We start from the raw sequence: 22,698 nt of genomic DNA, 5'->3' as shown, positions 1-22,698 counted from the left end.
GTGAGAGATGCAGGTCCAGCAGCGGGATGAAGGAGGAAGGGGTAAGACTAACCCATAGATACTCAAGGTGATCAATCATACCCCACGGAGAGTCTCCGGAACTGATTTAGCGCGGTTCTACTAAAACTGCACGGCAAACCAATGACAAGTTGACGTCTAATTTTTAAATGTTCAGAAAAGCCTGACTTGAATATGGTCAAACATAGACTCTCAAGAACAGCATAGGCAGAGGTCCTGACCCCTAGAGGGGATCCAGGTCAGAGGGTCTCTGCGCCCTTCACAAGGCCTAAGGAGAGAGGATCCTGGGAGGCAGGAAGGTAGTTCTGTTCAACAGGGCTTAGTATCTGGTATTTGATGTGGGATTCCCCTCTGTATGCTGTGAGTACCGTTGGTTAATAAAGGAGCTGGTTTGGCCTGATAGGGTAGAACAGAGCGGGGGAGGGGGCGCTAAACTGAATGCTGGGAGAAAGGAGGCGGAGTCAGAGAGAAGCCATGGAGCTGCTGCTGGAAACAGACTTGCTGAAACTTTACTGCTAGGCCACAATCTCATGATAATGCACAGATTAAGAGAAATGGGTTAAATTAAGTAAAATGTAAGAGTTAGCAAATAAGAAGCTAGGGCTCATGGGCCAAGCAGTGATTTAAATAATATGGTTTCTGTGTGATTATTTCAGGGCTGGGTGTCCAGGAAACCAAGCAGCCTGAAGCAACAGGTATTGGTTCAAACTTCTGGAGTCTGACCCTGGGGAGTTTATTTTAGGCCTATTTAAGCAGAGCACAGTTTGGTGAACATTATTCTAGTGATATGAACTCCATCCACATGCACAACAAAGCATGCATAGATCTCTCGGAGGAACAAAGTTAGCCAATACAGACCAGACATGACTACATGGAAATGCTTTGTGAAGTCCATAAAGATAGATTCCACAGACCGACTGAGGAAAACAAATTCACAATACGGGTTTGGGGAAGATGTTCCAGAAAAAAGGTGAAGGGAAAGTCTCTTTCCACCCAGAGAGAGTCAAAGTCTCCAGGCTAGCAAAGACTGTGCCCCCAGCCTTCTGGGGAGACCACAGGTACAGCGTTCCTTCCCTTGAAGGAAACCCCGTGTGCTTAACACTCCAGGTTCCCCTAGTGCTTCTCTGTGAATACAAAGACAACTGAGCTTCATACAGTCTAGAAGTTGCCCATGGTGTTTTAACAAAGTAGTACAAGAAGAAAAAAATCAAAATTGAATGCCTGGACTTAAAACATTCCACAAAATCAAGAAGTTTTTGATCATGGTCAAAATTATAAATCTCCCCAGCACACAGCCTAAATAAACAATTTCCCCACCCCCCGGATCCCAGGAAGTGCACTTGACAGATGGACAGAATGCCTTCCTTGCATCCTCGAGTGTAACAGACCCGTGCATTATTGAAGGGTGTGGTCGTGCACATTGTTAGTCTCGGCAGTCAGGAGGTAGAGGCAGGTGGATCTCAATGACCTCCAGACCAGCGAGGGCTACATAAGTGAGAGCCTTTCTTTAAAAATAAATCTCCAAGGGCAAATGTGCTAAATATTCTATCTTATCTCTATCAGCAATAATCTATTAAGGTAGCTCTCCCTCCCCAGCCCCTCTGCAAGCCCAGAAGAAGCCATGATAGGGAAGGCAGGAAGCTGATCCTGCTTCCTTCCTGATGGGCCACCTGGGGTCTGACCATCACTTGGCTTCTTTGAAGCCACTTGCCCCTCTGTTTCAGTTACAGGGGATGAAGAAGGGATTTCTTCCTTAAATCTCCATGTCCCTCTCGCCCTTCAGAACCTTACGACCCCTTCACCCAATACTCAAGTAAGTCACCTCTTTGAGTATGCTATATATTTTCCTGTCCGGTCTGTAACATGGATAGTCAGAAGGCAGAGAATCTGAAACTCAAATTTCCATAGCTGCTCTCAACTACAGGAGAAAAAGAGAGAGACAGGCAGAGGAAGAAAAAAAGGAGGTAGGGAGGGAGAGAGGGAGGGGATAGGAAGGAAGGGAGGATCCAGTTTCTCAGGCACATTTCATGGGACGCCTGGGATGGAGTTAAAAGTGGCGGGTGTCCGAGAAGGCTCTAAATTTAAAGGTATCTTAAAATTCTACCCAGATTTTGCATATACATGCACTTTTCTGAGAAAAGAAATCCAAAAGGAAGACGATCACATTTGTCATGGGAGCCTCCAAAGTTGACTGAGGTACTGCGGCAGGAACCGACCAGCACAGAGGTGGCCGCTGTGTCCTCAGGGAGGAAAGGTGGGGCAGCACTCACACCTACATCAGCAGGAGGGGGCCGACTGCAGCCTCCAGCTGGGGCTGGAGGCCCCGCCACCCTCCACCCACCCTGCAAGGCAGCTGGGATGGTGTGTTCCTGTGAATATCACTCACAGCTCCCTCCCAATAATCAAGTGACATTTGCAAAGCTCATCAGCTCAGCAGGTGTTCAGATGCACAAGCAATAGAAAAACAGTTCCGGGCCTGAGGAAAAAAGAATCATCCGTAGCATCCTGCCCTGAAACCCCCCAGGCTGCTGGGAGAGTGTGGGGCAGAAAACCAAGAGACAGCAGAACAGCACAGACAAGAGGTCCAGAAATGTCTAGGGAAGTGGGGGGGGGGGGAGATCCCGCAGCAGGTGTCTGTACCCCAGGCTGCAACCAGCCCTACGAACATGTACCCCCAACCCCCTGCCTGCCTGCCCTGTGACCAAACAGGTGATCACCCTGCCTAGTCGCTAGCTTACCCTGGTTATGGAGATGATACAGTACCGCACTGACTTGTCACTGAGATGTGCCTTGCCCAGCCCAAGGTCTGTTGGATGGTCTCTGTGTCCTTCACAACAAGGGTGGTCTGCACAGAGCAACAGAAGGTGACAGGAGACATATGAGCTGACACTAAGGTTGATGCCAAAAGGAAGTGACAGGCCATCTGGGCGAACAGAGCCTGTTACCCACGTGGAGCCCCACGATTCTGCCATTCTCCCCCACTGCTGTCCGCAGCCCAGGGCCTTGCTCGGGAGCCCTGGTGGACACCAGGGCATTGTGGTGGACTGTGAGGTGGCCCGAGCACTACTCTGAAACTCTGTCTCCTCTCCTGACTACGAGGGATCATCGGGGTCACAGGACTGATCTTTTCTGAGGACTGAAATCACGCAAAGTTCTCAGAACAATGGCCAGAGAGCAGAAATAACCACGGGCAAGCTGTCGTACTCGGGGGACTTCAGCTGATTCTGAAGAGCCGGGTAACAAAGCAGCATCTGTGCTACAAAGAACAGCCAAATACTGGCACCACCAGCCCAAAAGACAGCCATGCATGTCCTTGATCCTGAGATGGGTTGTGGATTTTAATGCCTCTAGAATTACAGTGGGCACTGAATTTACCATGCACCATGCCGCCTGTTAAATGGGGACAATGCATGAAGCCAATGGGGTCTGCAGGGGCGGGGGGGTGGGGAACCCAACAATGTGTGCAAAATGCTCTCCAAAGGGCTTGGTTGGGAGTACCCAGAAATCACTTGTCTGTGCTTCTGTCCACCATCATGAGAAGCACGGAGATTTTCCTCGCTCTCACCTAATCCAGACAGCCCTCCACTCTGCTAACCAAGATGCTGGTCAAAGCCTTGGGAAACAAAAGACGCTGTGAAATTTAGGCATTTGCTAGAATCTCCCTGTTCTGCCGGCATCTCAGGACGACTGACTCACAGAACGTTCTTCACAAGTTGCTGAGTGGCATCATGGAACATCCCCAGTTCACCCAAGGTCGATGCTTTGCTTTGCTTTTTTTTTTTTTTTTTTTTTTTTTTTTTTTTTTTTTTTTTTTTTGCTTGTGGAATAATCTGCATGTCATTGAGTTGCCTTTTTGGTAGCCTCTACAGGAGAAGATGTTTCCCTATGGATCTGGGAAAGCCCCCATGGAAGAGAAACCTTCGGCAGAGTGGCTGGAGCGCAGGTTCAGTGGGTAAGCACATCTACCGCACTTGCAGAGGCCCAGGTCCCATTCCTAGCACCTACATGGCTGCTCAACTGCCCATCACAGTTCTCCAGAGAATTGATTCCCTCTTCTGGTCTCCATGGACACCAGGCAGTCACAGAGCACACATACGTGCACAAGCAAGTGAAACACTCTTGTGATTAAAATAAGTAAAACTGAAAAGAATTAAAATTAAAAACCATTTAGCAGAGGCACCAGAGAAACCAACCTACCACGAAGAAAAGGCACCAATAAAAGCATCCGAGGGGCTTGGGGACTGAGCTTAGCAGGAAGGAGGGTGCTGGCCTGGGAAGCACAGCCCTGGGTTCGTGGCCCAGCATTTAAAAAGAAAAAATGCACCCAAATCCATAAGAGAATAATTATAAAATCCATAAGAGAATAATTATAAAAGGGCAGAAAACTAAAACATTGAGTGAGCCAGTGGCCTCCATGGAGTCTGGGGAAGTCACTACAAGCTGATGCGCCCTGGTTTGGTACTAGAAGGGCCAAACTTCTAGTACCTAGCTTTTTGAATTTGTCTTTATTTTTCCCCTAGATTTGGGAACATTTCCATATACATGTTGAGATGTTGGAGGACGGAGTGAGCCGGATGTTCATCCCGGTTGCCCAGTTAGCTTGGCCCCGAAATAACCACCTTGCAACAAACATTGAGATACCTTGGGGACAGAACCCAAGTCTAAGCATGGATATACCTTACATATATAGTTGTGGGATTATTTCAATAGTAGCAAAGTTTGAACTTTTGGAGAGTTTGGATTTAGATGTGCAGCCTTTTCCTTTCCTTTATCATCGCCACGGCTTCCTTGGTTCCCTGAAGACTTGAGAAATACTAACCAAACCAGGGTCCAATCAAAAAACACGGACGCCTAAGAGCATGGGCCCTACGTCAGATTGCTGGACACAAATCCTGATCTGCCTAACAGTGAGGCTCGTGACCCTGAGCCAGTCCCCCAAGATCCTGTAAAGTGAGGGTAACGGCAGGTGGAGGGAGTGAGGATTCGGTCAGCAGATGCTCCTAAGGACTCCCAACACGGCAGGCCACACAGACCTGCAGAAACCGTAAGCCATTCCTACTTTATATCAACTGGACCCCAGAAGTCCTTGAAATGGGGGGTGAGGGTGGGAGGCTCTGGTCTCCAGCAGACAGTGAAATGGGAAGACAAGTGATGAGACGGGACACAGGTCACAGACGTGCCACATAGAGACCGTGGGACCGTGGTGGGTTTTCTTCAATACCGTTTTCTCTTGAGGCGCTGGGGAGCAAAGCCCAAAGGTGCTGGACACACACGCCACCACCGAGCTTCTCCCCCACCCCACAGGAGCTAGTCCTGTCTTGTCTGAGCCTCATCACTCTCCCCAGCTGCTGCACAGGACCGCACTGAGAATCCAAAACCCGCCTCATGATATCGTATGAGTTTTCTACTCTTCTTTGCTGTCCTGGAGTCAAAAAGGGACAACAAAAGCAAAACCTAGATCCTTGCCACTCTCAGGAAAGTGTGTCAGTCACAAGCATGAAAGCCACTGGGTTAGACATGACCAATGACACCTTCCTAGCTAAGACAAACACCCAAGTCACTGGGCCTGGCCACATCTTTCAACACTAAGCCGCCATTAATCTTCTACCCAAAGCCCGGAGAGTGAGACCCAGCCAGTAAAACCCAGGGGAAAGGAAAAGAAAGACCTAGGATCCATTGTCCTCACCAGCCCACGCAGTCTCCCCACAGGTCACGGGGAGTTCTGGACTCGTAAGCTGGTGTTTGAGTCATCACCAAGAAAGGCTAGGGCAGGTGTCTGGCGGTAAGTGTGTGATGGATAAGGAGTGTGGATAAATGTCAAACGCAATGCCTGCACGGGCTGCGGGACAGCTTGCTTACACAGCTGTTTCCTTCCCCAGACAATGATGAAACAGCACTTTGGAATGTAGCTCGTCTTCAATTAAGACGTTTCTGTTGAAAAGCCCTCTTGGCAGGACAAGCGACGTACATGTCACCACTCTCTGACGTGGATCTCTCAAGGGTGGCAGGGCAATTCATTTTTGTTGATTAAAGCAAATACAAAGGGAAAGGGCCGACCAACTGGTTAGCCAGTTAAACGCAATGATTCTTGACGAGGACATACAATGGGTCATTTTGCTAGTGCTACAGACCAGGGCAAGATTCTTCTTCTCTGTGATGGAATGTACGGGAGAGGAAGAACAAGAATGGGAGAGTACAGTCACTGCGGGATGAACAAGCCATGGGATTGGACAAGGGAGCTGCTGTCAGTCACTCCGCAGGACTGGCTCTTTAGTAAACTACAGCAGTCACTAATCGCAGCCACTTTGTTGAGATGACAAAGGCTATAAATACCCAGACATTTCATTTTCTCTTTTCCTTTTCCTTTTCCAAGAGAACAAGGGTCCTGACAAGCAGCCCAACCAAGTGATGATTTCTGAGGCTACTGCCAACTTATAGTCAATGCACGAAAGGGCACCAGAAGCCCCTTTCCACTCCAAACAAAGTTTTCCTATAATTGTTGCCACAAGGTCAAGTCTACAACTGCAGTGAATTCACTCGTAACGGCCACAAGACGTGGAGGCAGTGGAATGCCGGTGCTTGCTAGTAGTCAGAACATGAGTGCTGCAAAGACTGCTACACATTTTTAAACTTGATTGTACATAATTGTGAATCACTGACCCATCTCCAACCCCCTGGGCCGGAACACGTTGCTAGGCAACCCATTTTGCCCTAGATACTTCTGGAAAGCAAGTCAGACAACCAAAGTGTCAACTAAGTAAACACTAACTATTAGTGACAGGTCCAAATAAATGAGGGACGCCCAGCATCCTGAAGGCATATTTACTTCATATTCCGTCCTAATGCAAGCGTGTATTTCTCCATGTCTTACAACTGAGCCAATAAGCTGTCTTAGGTTCAATTGGATGCAATTGCCCTTTTGGTACAACCCAGACAAGTTGTGAGCCAGAGGGGTCCAAAGACCATGCAATAGAGGAATTGCTTTCTTGGGGACCACAAGCGTGCTCTGCATCCTGAGCATCTCATTTACTGGTCCACACACCAGCTGGGAAGAACAAACTACTTCTAAATGCCCAGATAAGGAGTTGCCTGCACTTTTCTATTTAAGATGATCACAAACTGATTTGACTATTGCTTAAACAATATCCACACATCCCCTGCCTTTTCAAATGCGCAGAGCCACGGGCAACAGAAGTAATTTTATTGTTCCTAATTTAAGATCAAGAACACCAGGGAACATCATGAAGATGGGGACAGAACAGCCAAGTACATGAAAAAAACAAAGTCATTTAATGGGAAAGCTTTAGCAAGGCGGGTGGCTGGTGTCAAGGAACATGTCGTCATTCCTAGGAAGAATGTGAAATCTAATGACTCTCCATGTCCACATCCAAGAAGCCCAGGGAGTTAGTGCTAAGTAACCCAATGGCCCTGTGTCTGTTCTCAGAGAATTGCCAGGAAGTTTTCACATTCGCTACTGTGAGTAAAAACCAGCTCAGGTAATGCTTGGGACAGGTGAGCAATGAGTAAGGACAGCTCAGGTAATGCTGGGGACAGGTGAGCACTGAGTAAGGACAGCTTAGGTAATGCTGGGGACAGGTAAGTAACCACATTAAGAAAGAAATGTCAGACCACCATGATGTTTCAGTAAGTAGAGTAACTTGCTGCCAAACCCTGACAACCTGAGTTTGAGCTCGTGACCCACCGTGTACAAGAAAGGAACCGCCTCCCACCTGTTCCACTGACTTCCACGGGACACACATGTACACATGCACGCACAATAAATGTACAAATAAAATTAAAGAAAGAAATGGGTAAAAGTTATCCAGTGAGCTCACAGTGCGGTTAAAGTTAAGACCTCTGTCCTGTCTGCAGACGTTTGGGTGTCTATGTGCTGTCGTTTGTCCCCCACAGGCTCAGGTGTTTGAACATCTGGTTCCAGGCTGGTGGCATTATTTGAGAAGCATATGGAACCTTTAGAAGGTAAAGTATCTCACTAGGAGCTAATGTTGGGGTTTCCCCACTTCCTGTTCTGTTTCTGTTTCTTGTATGTGGATGAAAACACGATCAGCTAGCATCTTCTGCTCCTGCCACCATGCCTTCCCGGCTATGATGGATCCATCCCTCTGGAGCCAACAGCCAAGGTGTTCTCACGAGGTACCTCATCACAGCAGCAGACAGGTAACTCATACACTATGCATTTACAATGTTCTAGTAGCCGGAAGTACCTAGGACTAAGAAGTGCAATCTACAGATTAGACATAACAAACACAACAAGAGGCAAATGACAAACTATCTAAAGAAAGTAACAGAACAGTCACACGGGCCTGCTTAAGTCCTGTGGGCCAGGCTGGCCGTGAACTCAGAGATCCGCCTGCCTCTGCCTCCTGAGAGCTGAGACTATTAAAGATAGATACTCCACCACCACCGCCTGACACTGAAGCATCTTTTAAGTGAAGCCCCCTGGACCACTCCATAGCCACCGCCCATTTTCCACAGTTCTCAAATAAAACCCATGGAAAGTTCCCCCTCCATCCTCTATGCTTACAAAGGCTTGAAGACAACCGAAAAAATGATCAACTATCCATCTCCCTCAAAAGTTCCCATGTACTCTGCCAGAAGCCCAAGAAAGAGAAAAGAAAGTTTTCAAACCACAAGTATGTCTAAGGATATGCAGCCCGGTGCATACACTGCTAGTTGGTACCAAAAATAAGGGTCTTCCATTGGAATCCCATAGGAATGGCATCTATGTCTCACAAGCACACAATGAAATAAATAAAATTTAGAAATAAATACCAAGAGCCAACTGCTCGGTTCCATTCGGAAGCTCACCGCCGCACACTAAGAGGAGAACGTGCTTCCAGCAGGGACACAGTGAGCCAGCTGCGAAGGCAGCTATGCCCTTCTGGGAAGTTGCAACTAACAAGTCAACAAGGGCAATAAATTCACTCACAGGGACGTGGTGAACCCATGTCACAGAACAAGCAAGGGCCAGACACAGCCGTGGGACTGGCAGAAGAGTGATGCGTGCAAGTGGATCCCATGCTGCTCCAGATCACAATGCACCATGCCAGATCAGAACTGGAGCCTCCACGAAGCAGGGCAGGCAGCTGCAACTGAGTTCCCAACTCAGGCCAGGAGAGATTTTTTCAGAGGCTGAGGGTTTGGCTCAATGGCAAAGCATTTGTCTAATATGTGCATTTCCATGCCCAGTGCCAGCAAAAAAAAAAAAAAAAGATTGTCCCCTTTGTTGAGAACAGTTTTCTTAAAAAAAAAAAAAAAACTATGAAAGAAATTGACTCATGAAATTTTATTTCCATTATTTTGCTTGGTTAAAACTGTTAGTGAGGGAGAGAAGTAGGAAGTAAGTCGGAAGGGAAGCAAACAGGGATGGATGGATAGATGGATGGATGGATGGATGGATGGATGGATGGATGGTCGGAAAAATGGATGGATGGACGGACGGATGAATAAATGGGTGGGTGAATGGATGGATGGGCAGATGGTCGGAAAAATGGATGGATGGATGGATGGATGGATGGACAGACAGACAATGGACGGACGGATAGATAGATGAACAGACAGGCAGACAAATGGGTGGATACCTGGATTCAGGCCTTTCCACTCGTTTGGCAAAGGCAGTCTATTACCATAATGAGGCAGGACAAAAACACAAAGATGAGGACCAGAAGGAAAGCAGCCTGTGATCCTGGAGTCTGATTAAAGTCTCTCAAAAGCCAAGAAGCAAGAGGTCCTGCAGGGCAACAACACCTGCTGCAGAGGCTGAAACAGGATCAGTATGCCTTTCCTAGTCAACACAGCAACAACCCAGGCTTAGGCTTCAGCGTATATGACCTTGAGCCAGCCCTCGTCCTTTACTCAGACGTCGAGACTCTAAAACTGTTGATATGCTGTGCCACAGTGCTGCACGGCCTTAATCCCTGCACTCAACTCAGGAGGCAAAGGCAGGAGGATCTCTGTGAGTTCGAGGCCAGCATGACATGTTCTAATTGCACCTCTTAAGTGATGGCTTACAATTCCATGTGGCCACTGTCCACTCAGATGACCCCGTTCAACTGCCAGCTGTCTCAGGGCAGCCATAATTCACCTCGGCTCTTGGTGTTTGGCGTCCTTAGAATTAAAGCAGAGGATTTTAACAAGGTGGGGCAAAATCCCCCTTGCTCATGAACAGTCCCACCTGGAGTGCTCGGATTCCGTCCCAGGCATCTCTGCAGAGCAGATTTTAAGGCTTATGACTCTCCAGTCCACTTACCCCTAGATTGCAGTTTTCCATTAAGTCGGTTAACCTACATTTGCCACAAAACAGTGCAGTGTGACACTGACCCACTTCGTTTCATTTCTTTGCCAGTCAGTGACATTCATATGTCACTGTGAATTGCATTTTAACTATGGAATTAAATATATTTGCCCTGGATTTACTCAAGTGAGCTCGAAAAGCATTAGGATTCACCCGCAGGATTCATTGTCTAATCCACTGAAGTGGCTCGGGGCAAACCGCCGTCGCTTTCTGTTCCACAGACGACCCAGCCCATTAAATGAAGGCACAGGAAGAACACTAACAGCAAGCCATTACCCACTCTGAACGAACGTCAGATGAGCCACACACACGGGACTATCATTGTCAACAAAAGAAAGGATGGTGTCACGTCACCGGCAAAAGATAGCACAAACCAAGTGGCTTAAACAAGATGTCATGGTTGACACTGAGAGTCAGCTTGACAGGAATTACAACGCCCTAGGAGACAAAGCACTGAGCACACATGTCCACTTTTCTAAATAAGTTGACTGAGGTAGGAAGACCCACCCTAAGTGTGTGCGGCACCATTCTGAGAGAGTCCCTCTGGGCTAGAGGAAACCCCTGTGCTGAGCCCCAGCATTCCGCCCTCCCTGCAGTGGAGACAATGTGGCCACGGCTACACCTGCTGCCACGGCTACAGTAACTTCAAACTCTGGGCCAATGAGAAACTCTCCCGTAAGCTGCTTTTGTCAAACATTTTGTGGCAGCAGTAAAAAAAAGTAATTAATACAGAAGAGAAACTGGTTTCCAAATGGTTCTGGGTACCAGGAATTCCAGGTTGAACTGTAGTCTGGTTTCTGGCCTTTCCTGCTGCCTTACACATTCTTGGTTCCTTTAGAAGGACGCCATCCCTACTAGAATCCACTGAGTACTCCCCAGACAGTAATACCTAACTCCTCAGACACTAAGGAGGGAACGATTTTACCCCCACACTCGGGAAAGGAAATGTCTGCGACTGAAAAGCCCTAGATTTCTGTTGCAGTCTGAATTACATCCCCCCAAACTCACACTCAAGTCCTAATCCCCAGCACACCGCAGACATGGCCTTGTTTGAAAACAGAGGTATTTTAGACATTTTTAAAAGTAGGTCATACTGGAGCAGCGTGCCCCCTAATGCAATACAACTGGCACCCTTATATAGTAGAAGAATTTGGTCATGGGCACACAGGGAGAATGTCATACAAAAAAAAGGAGAAATTGGGGCAATGCATGTATAAACCAAGGAAGGTTCTGAGCAAAGTACTAGAAGCTAAGAGAAAGGCACACAACAGATTCTCCTGTAAGGCCTCTGGAAAAGCTAACCCTGTCCTGGGATACCACCATCTCAGCTGGACTTTCGGACTCCACAGATATGAGATGAGAACCCCCTGCTGCTGAAGTCACACGGGTCATTCATTATTCGTTTCTGCAGCTCAGGAGGAGGAGAACTGATGTGGTCGGTGACATCGGGAAAAGATACCAAGTGCATGTTGCCCAGCCCAGCACTGTCTTCAGGGGCAGACCATCTGGGGACCTCCGCTCCTCTGCCCTCTTCCTAGGGCTGGCAGTCCTGCACATGGGGAGGCTGGCAGACAGCCCCGTCTGGTGCCCACTTCTAAGCCTGTTCTCCAGCTAGCTGTACCATAATAATCTCAATATTTTGACCTCCATCTGTCTGAATTTCTTGTTAAATTCATCACTTGGCTGTAAACTCTAGGAGGACAATGAGGCAATTAATTATCACCACCCACACCCCTGCAGTGGCCTTCATTCATGCGGTCTCACCGCACAGCACCCTACCCCATATGTGCGACATTTGTCTCCTGGAGCCATGGTGTAACTGTATCCCCAAAATTTCAAATGTTGGAAACTCGTTTCTCAAATCTATGATACCTATATGTGATGTCTTTGGGAAAGAATTAGATTTCAGAGGTCACCAAGGTAAGTCCCTCACAGTGCCAACCTAGGCTCTTAGACTTCCCAACCTCCTGAACCATGAGATGAATAAACCAGTCTTTATAAAGTACCCGCTGCCAGACATCTGCTATAACAACATCAAATACACTAAGACACCTGGCTATCCACAAAGGGCTATTAATCTGCAACAACAAGAGTGCAATCGAGGTGTTCTAAGCAGAAAATCCCTTCCTGTTTCAATAAGGCCTGGAGCTGGGAGGTGGCTGCATCAGTACATTGCTAACAGCACTTGCATAAAGGACCTGAGCTCAATCCCCAGAACCCATAGTCACGGTGGGAGCACACTCGTGGAATCCCAGGACTTTAGGAAGGAAGAAAACAAACTGAAGGATTCTTGGGGCTTGCTGGCCAGCAAGATTATCCCAATAGGTGACCTCCAGTTCCTACCTTAAAAACCAAGATGGAGCTGGGCAGTGGCACTGCACACCTTTAATCCCAGCACTTGAGAGGCAGAGGCAGGCAGATCTCTGAATTCAAGGCCAGCCTGATCTACAGAGTCCCAGGATAGCCTGTCAATAATCTATCTTGACCTTTCCTTTCTTGGAAGATCATTACATTACAAACTGGTTGTGCTCCTAACAGCCTTGACACCAAATGTGAGCAGCTTTCTGCAGACTCAACAGCTCCCCAACTCTGAACACCAGCTGAGTGCCCCACAAGCTCAGAAACTTAACAATGGTGTGATGTGGGGTGTTGAAGACCTCAGAGGGCAAGGGCTCAGTACCACCTCAGACAGTGCAGAGGGCACCCATGCCTCTGCTTATCCAACCCAAGGGAAATCACAAACCCGTCCTCAGGCCCAATAATTTGCGAGACTACTCACAGTACCTGGGAAAACTCTTCACGTTCAGTCACGGGGTTAGTATAAAGGATCTAACTCAGGGACAGCAAGGTGACAGATGTTCAGGGGTAAAGTAAGAGGAAGGGATGCCGGGTCTCCATGCCTTTTCCAGCACATCACCCTCCCAGCATCAACCCAGAACCTTCATTGTCCAATCATGATGAAGTCACCAGCTATTGTGATTAGCTCCACATCCAGCCTCTCTCCCCTCTCTAGAAGAAGGATGGAGCTGACAGATTTGGCCTCTGAAGACGTTTTGGTCTCTCTAGAGACCAACCCTATCCTGAAGTGTACCAGGCCAGTCATCTCATTATCATACAAGACAAAGAACATTCTAGCAACCCTACATCAAGAACAAAGGCCAAATCTGTATTGCTCATGACATATATCTTGAGAAATTCTTCTTGAATACAAATCTAAATATCTGACCTTCTTGTCACTGGGTTAACCAGGCTGGCATGATGAAATCCAGACAGGCCCATGCCTTTGTCAGAGGCTGTGCCTGCTCCTTTTGTGTGTGGTGATAGCCTAGGTGGGAGGGGGGAGGAATGGGAGCCATAGCACAGCAGAAGGGTGGTGAAACACACAAGCTGACATCCAGGGACACTCCCACCTGCTATCCATGTGCATCTGGGGAAGGCCTACAAGCTCTGCCAGTCCTCAGCAGAACCAGAAGCATTGCTACTCAAGGCCACCCTATGCCAAAAACATTGTGGGAGACGTTAGCAGTGACCCAAGACAAGGATTTGTAGGAACCATTAAGTTATAATAATAAATATCAGTTATTGACCGCGCCTGTGCCAGGAACTACCCATGGATCATTTACAAACACCACCCAGAAAATGGTGATGATAATTGTGAACCTAGTTCACCAATACGACACAGAAGCATAGACACTAAGTGGCCTGCCTCGGGCCACGCATCGGGTGGCCACGCATCAGGTGGCCACACATCAGGTGGCCTCCATCAGGTGAATGATGGAGAACAAAGAGTTGGGCCACACTGCATCACGCCACCCTCCCACAACACCCTCTGGTTTATGTTTAGAAAGGTGGTTTTTGCTGAACCACAGTAGGCTAAACTCAATGGGCCCAACAGCAGATGGCATGGCTGGACCCACGACGCTGGGATCAAACCCTCCCTTCTTTGTTTTGGAAAGCCAGAGACTCTGAGACAGAGCACATGCAACTGTACCCCACGCTTCAACCTACAAGACTCAGTGTGTACAAGGCAGCAGAGTGAGTGGGTCTCGTGCCAAGAAGCCGAAGCCAGTTTATTTTCATCTCAGTGTTAAGACAGCCAGCGCCAGGTTGAGGCTGAGAAATGCTCCTTCTAATTAAACTTTATTTTCATACACATGTCGCAGCTTCAACATGGTGAGCCTCATGTCTTGCTCTGCGGATGGCTAAGAGGAGGAGGAGGAGCTACTTCCACTGACAGACAGCCTCTCCCATTCGCTTCAGAACAAGTAGAGAATCTGGGAAGATGTGTTTCGTCCCCATGGCAGGAGAGAAGTCGGGAAAACATTGAAGACAATCGGAGAGCACCAAGAGGAGACTGTGGTAAACCATGATGATGCTGTAAAGGGCACTTCCTCCTGGTGGTTTCTGCACATCTGGGAACAGGGTCTCAAAAATCAAAAGGAGCAGAGGCGATGGCCTTGTCCCATTTGGTGGAACAACAGAGCTCAGTAGGACGCCAAGCCCATCCAAGGAAGCCTTGGAAAAAGGACGCAACCCAGGACATTCAGATATGACATCTCAGAAAGAAATCAGGAACCCCACCCCCATTCTCCACCTACCCCCCACTCCCACCACTGCTATGGTCTGGGTGGTAACGAAGAGGTGATGGGAACACAAGTGGGACCCCACTAATGGACTGGTGTGTGATGAATTCAGAACAGAAAGGTTATGGGGGAGGGGCCTGATGGGAGGAAGCAGGCGCTGGGCACGTGTCTCAGCTTCCTGACTGCCGTGGATGAATACATTTCCTCTGCCAGGTCTTTCCGCTGCGTGCCACAGCAATGGCACCATCTGACCGCGCACTGAAAGAGCCAAGGCTGGGATACAGAGTAATTTGCCCTCCCTTTAAATGTCTACCAGGTGCTCTTCAAAGCAGCAAAAGCTGCCCAACACACAACCTGAACAGACTGAGAACCTAGGAAGAACACCATCCCCCCGACACCTGGCACTCTTCATGTCCTCCTCTCTACGAACGGACCACAAGGCACAGGTGACACACAGACCCACAGGAGTGGGTGCCACATACCATGTGACCTGCTGTCTACATTCACCACAGAGTCCGCACTGTGGGCAGCTTCCAAAACTGACACCCATCCTGGGCAAGGTCCTGACCAGAACAGCAGCTTCCATCACTGCCAGAAACAAAAAGGAATAAAACCCAAAAATCCGAGGAACCCTACAAGACAGGATAGAATGTGTTCCAAATCGTCACCCACCACTTCCTGGCAGTATTTGAACGGCTCGGCCACTAACTCCCTCCTGGGGTCTATAGCACAGCATGGCCCATAACCTCAGTCTTGTTCATTCAGAAAGAGAGTCTACAGACTGTGTAGCCATGGCTATCTTCTCATTCTAAGATTCCATGTTACAGACTGTGCAAAAATCAAAACGTTTGTGTTTCCCCAAAATCCATGTTGAACCCCTACTCCTCAAAGTGGTATGGAAAAATGGAGTCTGTGTTAAATCAGGTGTCGTGGTGCATGCCTGTAGCCCCAACACTCAGTTGCACGAATCAGCTATGGAATACTAGAACAAATTATTTGATTCTGGCTACTTTGTAAGAAAAAGAGGTTAATTTGGGCTCTGGGTTCTAGAAATGCAAAGTCTAGGAGTCTCCTCTAAGCGAGGGCCTTCTTGTTAGCAAAGAGCCTGGCATGGTAACAGATGGGAGAACATAGGCCTAAGTTCACCTGCTTGTAAGATCACCAAGATCCATTCCTGGCTCCACCCGACCTTATCCATAAATGGATCAAATCCCCGCCTCCTAATAACATTAGCATGTAATTTTAAAGATTAGACTACTATGACACACAAAGTCTTGGAGAGGGCTCAGACTCTCCAAACCACACAGAGACTAGGCCACGAGGCTTGGTGCCCATAATTATTGGTTCTGTTACCTCAACAGAGTCTAGAATCTCCTGGGAAAGGTGCCCCAGTGATGGACTTCTCAGACCAGGCTGGTCATTAGGGGATTATCTTGATTAAGATGAGGTGGGAAGACCCACCCACTGCAGATGGCGCCATTCTCTGAGAAGGGAATCCTGGATTAGATAAAAGCGTGGAGAAATCGAACCAAATGGGATCCTAGATGCATGGGCTAATTTAAGGCTCTTGGCCTCAGAAGAAATATGACCAGCTGCTTCAAGATCCTGCCTCCTTGATTCCCATGCGGGGTAGACTGACTGTAGATGGGAATTTTGAACTAATAAACCCCTTCTTGTGTCTAGTTGCTTTTGCCAGTATATTTTTTATCCCAAAAACGGGGGTGGGGGACTAATATTTAGACCCCAAAGGACTACTTCATGAGGACAGGAAAGGACTGCACCAACTATAGATCAGGAAACAGGTTCTTACCGTAGCAGTCCTTCCTGAAATCTAGGACAGAGAGTCCCCGGAGTTTGCCAACCTATGACCCTTCAAATTAAATCCATGGCACATCCAGAGACTGGGAGTGGCTGGAGCTGTGCCTGTCCCAAATGGCTGCTTGTCCACCTAGTCACCAATAGTTCTGTTCCAGATGGCTATGGCCCAACACGGAGGAGCGGAACCTTAGGAAACTTTGCTTCCCAAGCAAACATTTGGTAAGGAGCTACTATTGTCACCTAGTGGGTGCAGTGGTGTAGGAGTTCCTTCTGTTTGTGTGATGCTTTCATTGGTTAATGAATAAAGAAACTGCCTTGGCCTCGTTGATAGGGCAGAACTTAGGTGGGTGGGGAAGACAGAACTGAATGCTGGGAGGAAGAAAGGCAGAGGAGGAGAGAGCTGCCATGGAGCCGCCAGAGACAGACATGCTGAATCTTTCTCAGTAAGCCACTGCCACGTGGTGATACACAGATTAATAGAAATGGGTTAAATTGAGATGTAAGAATTAGCCAATAAGAAACTAGAGCTAATGGACCAAGCAGTGATTTAATTAATACAGCTTTTCTGTGGCTATTTCAGGGCTAAGCTAGCCAGATGGCCGGGACAATCAAGCGGCCTCCTTGCAACAGTGGAACCCTACCTTCTACAGGACAGCTGGATGAGAAAAGGATCCTTTAGCCCAAAAGACCAACACTTATTAGCAAGGTTGACAAACTGGTCAAAGCTATGGGTAGCACTGTGTTTTCTTCAGCCAAAAGCAAAAGTTAGGTGGGGGCTGGAGAGGTGGCTTGGTAGTTAAGAGCACTTGTGCTTGCAGAGGACCTGAGTCTCATTTCCAGGGCCCTCATGGTGGCTCACAACCACCCAAGGCTAAATCCAGGAGATCTGACCCCTTCTTCCTCACATGTGAAATACACACATACCTAGTAGCAAAATACACTCATAAAAATGAAATAAATTTCTTAAAACTTTTCTTAGCTAGACAAAAGCACACTCTTGTAACCTCAGAAATCAGAAACAGCTCAGCTTGCCTTAAAAGTCAGTTTAAGAAAAGCCTGGGATACTTCCCACTTTCTCTTCTATCAGGTTCAGTGTGTTCAGATTGATATTGAGGTCTTTGATCCATTTGGACTTGAGTTTTGTGCATGGTGATAGATATGGGTCTATTTTCATTCTTCTACAGGTTGACATCCAGTTATGCCAGCACCATTTGTTGAAGATGCTTTCTTTCTTCCATTGTATACTTTTAGCTCCTTTATCGAAAATGAGGTGTTCATAGGTTTGCGGGTTAAAATCTGGGTCTTCTATTCGATTCCATTGGTCGACTTTCTCTGTTTTTATGCCAATAACATGCTGTTTTCATTACTGTAATAAAGTTTGAAATCAGGGATGGTAATGCCTCCAGAAGTTCCTTTATTGTATAAAATTGTTTTGGTTATCCTGGGTTTTTTGTTTTTCCATATAAAGTTGATTATTGTCCTCTCAAGATCTGTGAAGAATTTTGATGGGACCTTGGTGGGGATTGCATTGAATATATAAATTGCCTTTGGTACAATTGCCATTTTTACTATGTTGATCCTCCCAATCCAAGAGCAAGGGTGCACCCACCCACAGAGACAGTGGGGCTGATCTACTGGGAGCTCACCAAGGCCAGCTGGACTGGGACTGAAAAAGCATGGGATAAAACCGGAATCTCTGAACATGGCAGACAATGAGGGCTGATGAGAAGCTAAGGACAATGGCACTGGGTTTTGATCCTACTTCATGAACTGGCTTTGTGGGAGCCTAGCCAGTTTGGATGCTCACCTTCCTAGACCTGGATGGAGGGGGGAGGACCTTGGACTTTCCACAGGGCAGGGAACCCTGACTGCTCTTCGGACTGGAGAGAGGGGGAGAGAAGTGGGGGAGGGGGGGGAATGGGAGGCTGGGAGGAGGCGGAAATTTTTTTTTCAATTAAAAAAAAAAAAGAAAAGAAAAGCCTGGGAGACATGAGACCTTTACTCAAAAACAAAAACAGGCCTGGAGTATAGCTCAGGAGGTAGATAGAGGGCTTGCCTTGTGTGCATAAAACCTTGGAGTCAGTTTCCAGCTGCATAAAAACTAGGCATGATGTAATCACAGCACCTGGGAGGTTGAGGCAGGGGGATCAAGAGTTCAAGGTCATCACTAGCAGTAAGTTCAAGGCCAAGGGATAGATGAGACCTGCTATGGAGTATTACTTTAACTATGTAAAGATGTGTTACATTTGCTTCTATTACAGAATATTACTTTAACTAAAGGTGTGTTACATTTGTTTGTGCTACATTTGTTTAACAATGTAAAGATGTATTGCCTTGACTTCCTAAGGCACCTGATTGGTCTAATAAAAAGTTGAATAGCCAATAGCTAGGCAGAACAGGGATAAGCAGTGTTAGAGGGCAGAGAGAATATGTAGGAGAAGAAATCTAGGCTCAAATGAGAAGGGAGAAAGAGAGAGAAAAAGACAGAGGTGCCCAGGATCAAACAGCAAGGCCAGACAGACAGACATGAGAAACAGGAAGTAGAATATACAGAAAGAAAAAAAGGTAAAAAGCACCAAGGCAAAACATGGATGAAGAGAAACGGGTTAAATTAAGTTATAAGAGCTAGTGGGACATGCATAAGATAAGGCCGTGCATTCATAACTAATAATAAGTCTCCATGTTATGATTTGGGAGCTGGTAGATAGCTCCCCCCCCCCAAAAAAAAAAGCCTGCTACAAGAGACCTTGTCTGGAAAAAATAAAATGTATCACCTGCTGACAGCAGAAATTTATACATGATGAAATTACTATGGCTTTTATTTTCTTCTGTGCATTTTCTTCCTGCATTTTCTAAATTTACTTTAAGGAAAGGTATTCTACAAGTAAAGGAGCAATCCTTTTTTAAAAGGCAAGAATATCAATCAACCATATAGTTCAGGATTTCACAGTACCAGGTAACTTCAGGGTAATAACTGTGTTGCCTAAAGGGACAAAGATCTCCAGCTGCCTGGGAGATGCAAGGGGAAGCCAGGGTCACCAGGCCTGTCACAGCCAGCATCGGTGATGGCCCATGCAGAAAAGCTTCCTCAGGAAACCCACTCCCAGTATACCTGCACAGCTGCCACTCCTGAGGAAAGAAGGACACAGCTCTGAGTATGAGAAGGTCCATCAGGTACCAGGATTTCCCTGCCTCACCTAGCTACCTGCTCCTCTTCCAGAGGACAGGACACCCTTTTCTGACCTCCACTGGCAAAATACCCGTGCACCTAAAATAAACTAAAAGTAAATATATTTTTTTAAAATCTCTCTTGGCAGTTTTATTAACTAACAGAAGAGATAAAAGAATGTGTTTTGTTTTGTTTTTCAAAACATAGTTTCTCTGTAGCTATGGAGCCTCTCCTAGAACTCACTCTGTAGACCAGGCTGGCCTCAAACTCACAGAGATCTACCTGCCTCTGCCTCCCAATTGCTGGGAATAAAGATGTACACTACCATGCCTGGCCAATAAAAGAATTTTTTTATTTCCAGGTCTAATGTGAAAATTTTTTATTTAAAAGAAGGGAGAGGTAGAAATCCATAGAAAGCTTGTTTTTTGAATTTCTTCCCACAGAATTCATATTTGCAGTATTCTCCAGGCTCAGCAAAACCCACACCTGCAGGGTCCATCACCAGTGAGTTGGCTGTTACACCTGCAGGGTGTCCATCACAGGTGGGTTGGCTGTTACACCTGCAGGGTGTCCATCACAGGTGGGTTGGCTGTTACACCTGCAGGGTGTCCATCACAGGTGGGTTGGCTGTTACACCTGCAGGGTGTCCATCACCGGTGAGTTGGCTGTTACACCTGCAGGGTGTCCATCACAGGTGGGTTGGCTGTTACACCTGCAGGGTGTCCATCACAGGTGGGTTGGCTGTTACACCTGCAGGGTGTCCATCACAGGTGGGTTGGCTGTTACACCTGCAAGGTGTCCATCACCGGTGAGTTGGCTGTTACACCTGCAGGGTGTCCATCACAGGTGGGTTGGCTGTTACACCTGCAGGGTGTCCATCACAGGTGGGTTGGCTGTTACACCTGCAGGGTGTCCATCACCGGTGAGTTGGCTGTTACACCTGCAGGGTGTCCATCACAGGTGGGTTGGCTGTTACACCTGCAGGGTGTCCATCACCGGTGGGTTGGCTGTTACACCTGCAGGGTGTCCATCACCGGTGGGTTGGCTGTTACACCTGCAGGGTGTCCATCACCGGTGGGTTGGCTATTATAGCTGTAGGGTGTCCATCACCAGTGGGTTGGCTGTTACACCTGCAGGGTGTCCATCACCAGTGAGTTGGCTGTTACACCTGCAGGGTGTCCATCACCAGTGAGTTGGCTGTTACACCTGCAGGGTGTCCATCACCGGTGGGTTGGCTATTATAGCTGTAGGGTGTCCATCACCAGTGGGTTGGCTGTTACACCTGCAGGGGCATCCATCACCAGTGGGTGGGTTGGCTGTTACACCTGCAGGGGCGTCCATCACCAGTGGGTGGGTTGGCTGTTACACCTGCAGGGTGTCCATCACAGGTGGGTTGGCTGTTATAGCTGTAGGGTGTCCATCACAGGTGGGTTGGCTGTTACACCTGCAGGGTGTCCATCACCAGTGGGTTGGCTGTTACACCTGCAGGGTGTCCATCACAGGTGGGTTGGCTGTTATAGCTGTAGGGTGTCCATCACAGGTGGGTTGGCTGTTATAGCTGTAGGGTGTCCATCACAGGTGGGTTGACTGTTATAGCTGTAGGGTGTCCATCACCAGTGGGTTGGCTGTTATAGCTGTAGGGTGTCCATCACCAGTGGGTTGGCTGTGACACCTGCAGGGTATCCATTACCGGTGGGTTTGCTATTGTTACACCTGCAGGGGTGTCCATCACCGGTGGGTTGGCTGTGACACCTGCAGGGTGTCCATCACCAGTGGGTGGGTTGGCTGTGACACCTGCAGGGTGTCCATCACTGGTGGGTTGGCTGTTACTCTTTGGTTTTCTGAGAGATGGCCATGGTCATGGGGGATACGGGTCTTCTGTAACTTGACCCGGTGGGGAACTCATGAGTAGCTCCACAGCCAAAGAGGTGACTCAGTGGTTAAAAACACTGCTGCTCTTCCAGAGGATCCAAGTTCGGATCCCAGCCCCCACATCAGGAGGCTCATAAATGCCTGTAATTCCAGCTCAAGGGATTTGACACCTCTTCTGGTTCCTTTTGAAACCTTCACAAGCACACATACACACACATTCACACAGAGAGAAAAATATATCTTAAAAAAAAAATGTGAAACTGGAAGGATAGCCCAACAGTTAAGAATGCTGGTGTTCACATGAGCAGATAAGTCAGGACCACGAGGGGAGCACCCACCCACTGTGACTGATCTATCGGGAGCTCACCAAGGCCAGCTGGACTGGGACGGAATAAGCATGGGATAAAACCGGAATCTCTGAACATGGCAGACAATGAAGGCTGATGAGAAGCCAAGGACAATGGCACTGGGTTTCGGTCCTACTGCATGAACTGGCTTTGTGGGAGCCTAGCCTGTTTGGATGCTCACCTTCCTGGACCTGGATGGAGTGGGGAGGACCTTGGACTTCCCACAGGGCAGGGAATCCGGACTGCTCTTCAGACTCCAGAGGGAGGGGGAATGGAGTGGGGGGAGGGGGAGAGGAGTGGGGAGAGGGGGAGAGGAGTGGGGGGAGGGGAAGAGGAGTGGGGGGGAGGGGGGGGAAATGGGAGGCGGGGAGGAGGCGGAAATTTTTTAGAAAGAAAGAAAGAAAGAAAGAAAGAAAGAAAGAAAGAAAGAAAGCTGGTGCCTTCTGGACTTGAAAGGCACCTGTACTTACTAGTATACATACCCACAAAACAGACACACACATACACATAATTAAAAATTAAAAAATACCAGGCACAGATATCCTAATGTTTCAGAAAGAATCCCTGAGATTTAGA

At 47.8% G+C, this 22,698-nt stretch overlaps 1 protein-coding gene across 2 annotated transcripts in view; it reads right to left on the bottom strand.

Moving 5' to 3' along the window:
• Nucleotides 1-22,698, bottom strand: part of Tiam1 (TIAM Rac1 associated GEF 1) — a 351,773-nt gene that overhangs the window by 273,525 nt on the left and 55,550 nt on the right. The window lies entirely within an intron of this gene.

The sequence above is a fragment of the Microtus oregoni genome, unplaced genomic scaffold (assembly GCF_018167655.1).
Source record: "Microtus oregoni isolate MIOR12 unplaced genomic scaffold, Mior012 000030F_ref0000283, whole genome shotgun sequence".
In the NCBI taxonomy this organism is placed as follows: domain Eukaryota; kingdom Metazoa; phylum Chordata; class Mammalia; order Rodentia; family Cricetidae; genus Microtus; species Microtus oregoni.
This window is presented reverse-complemented; position numbering and strand designations above follow the sequence as displayed.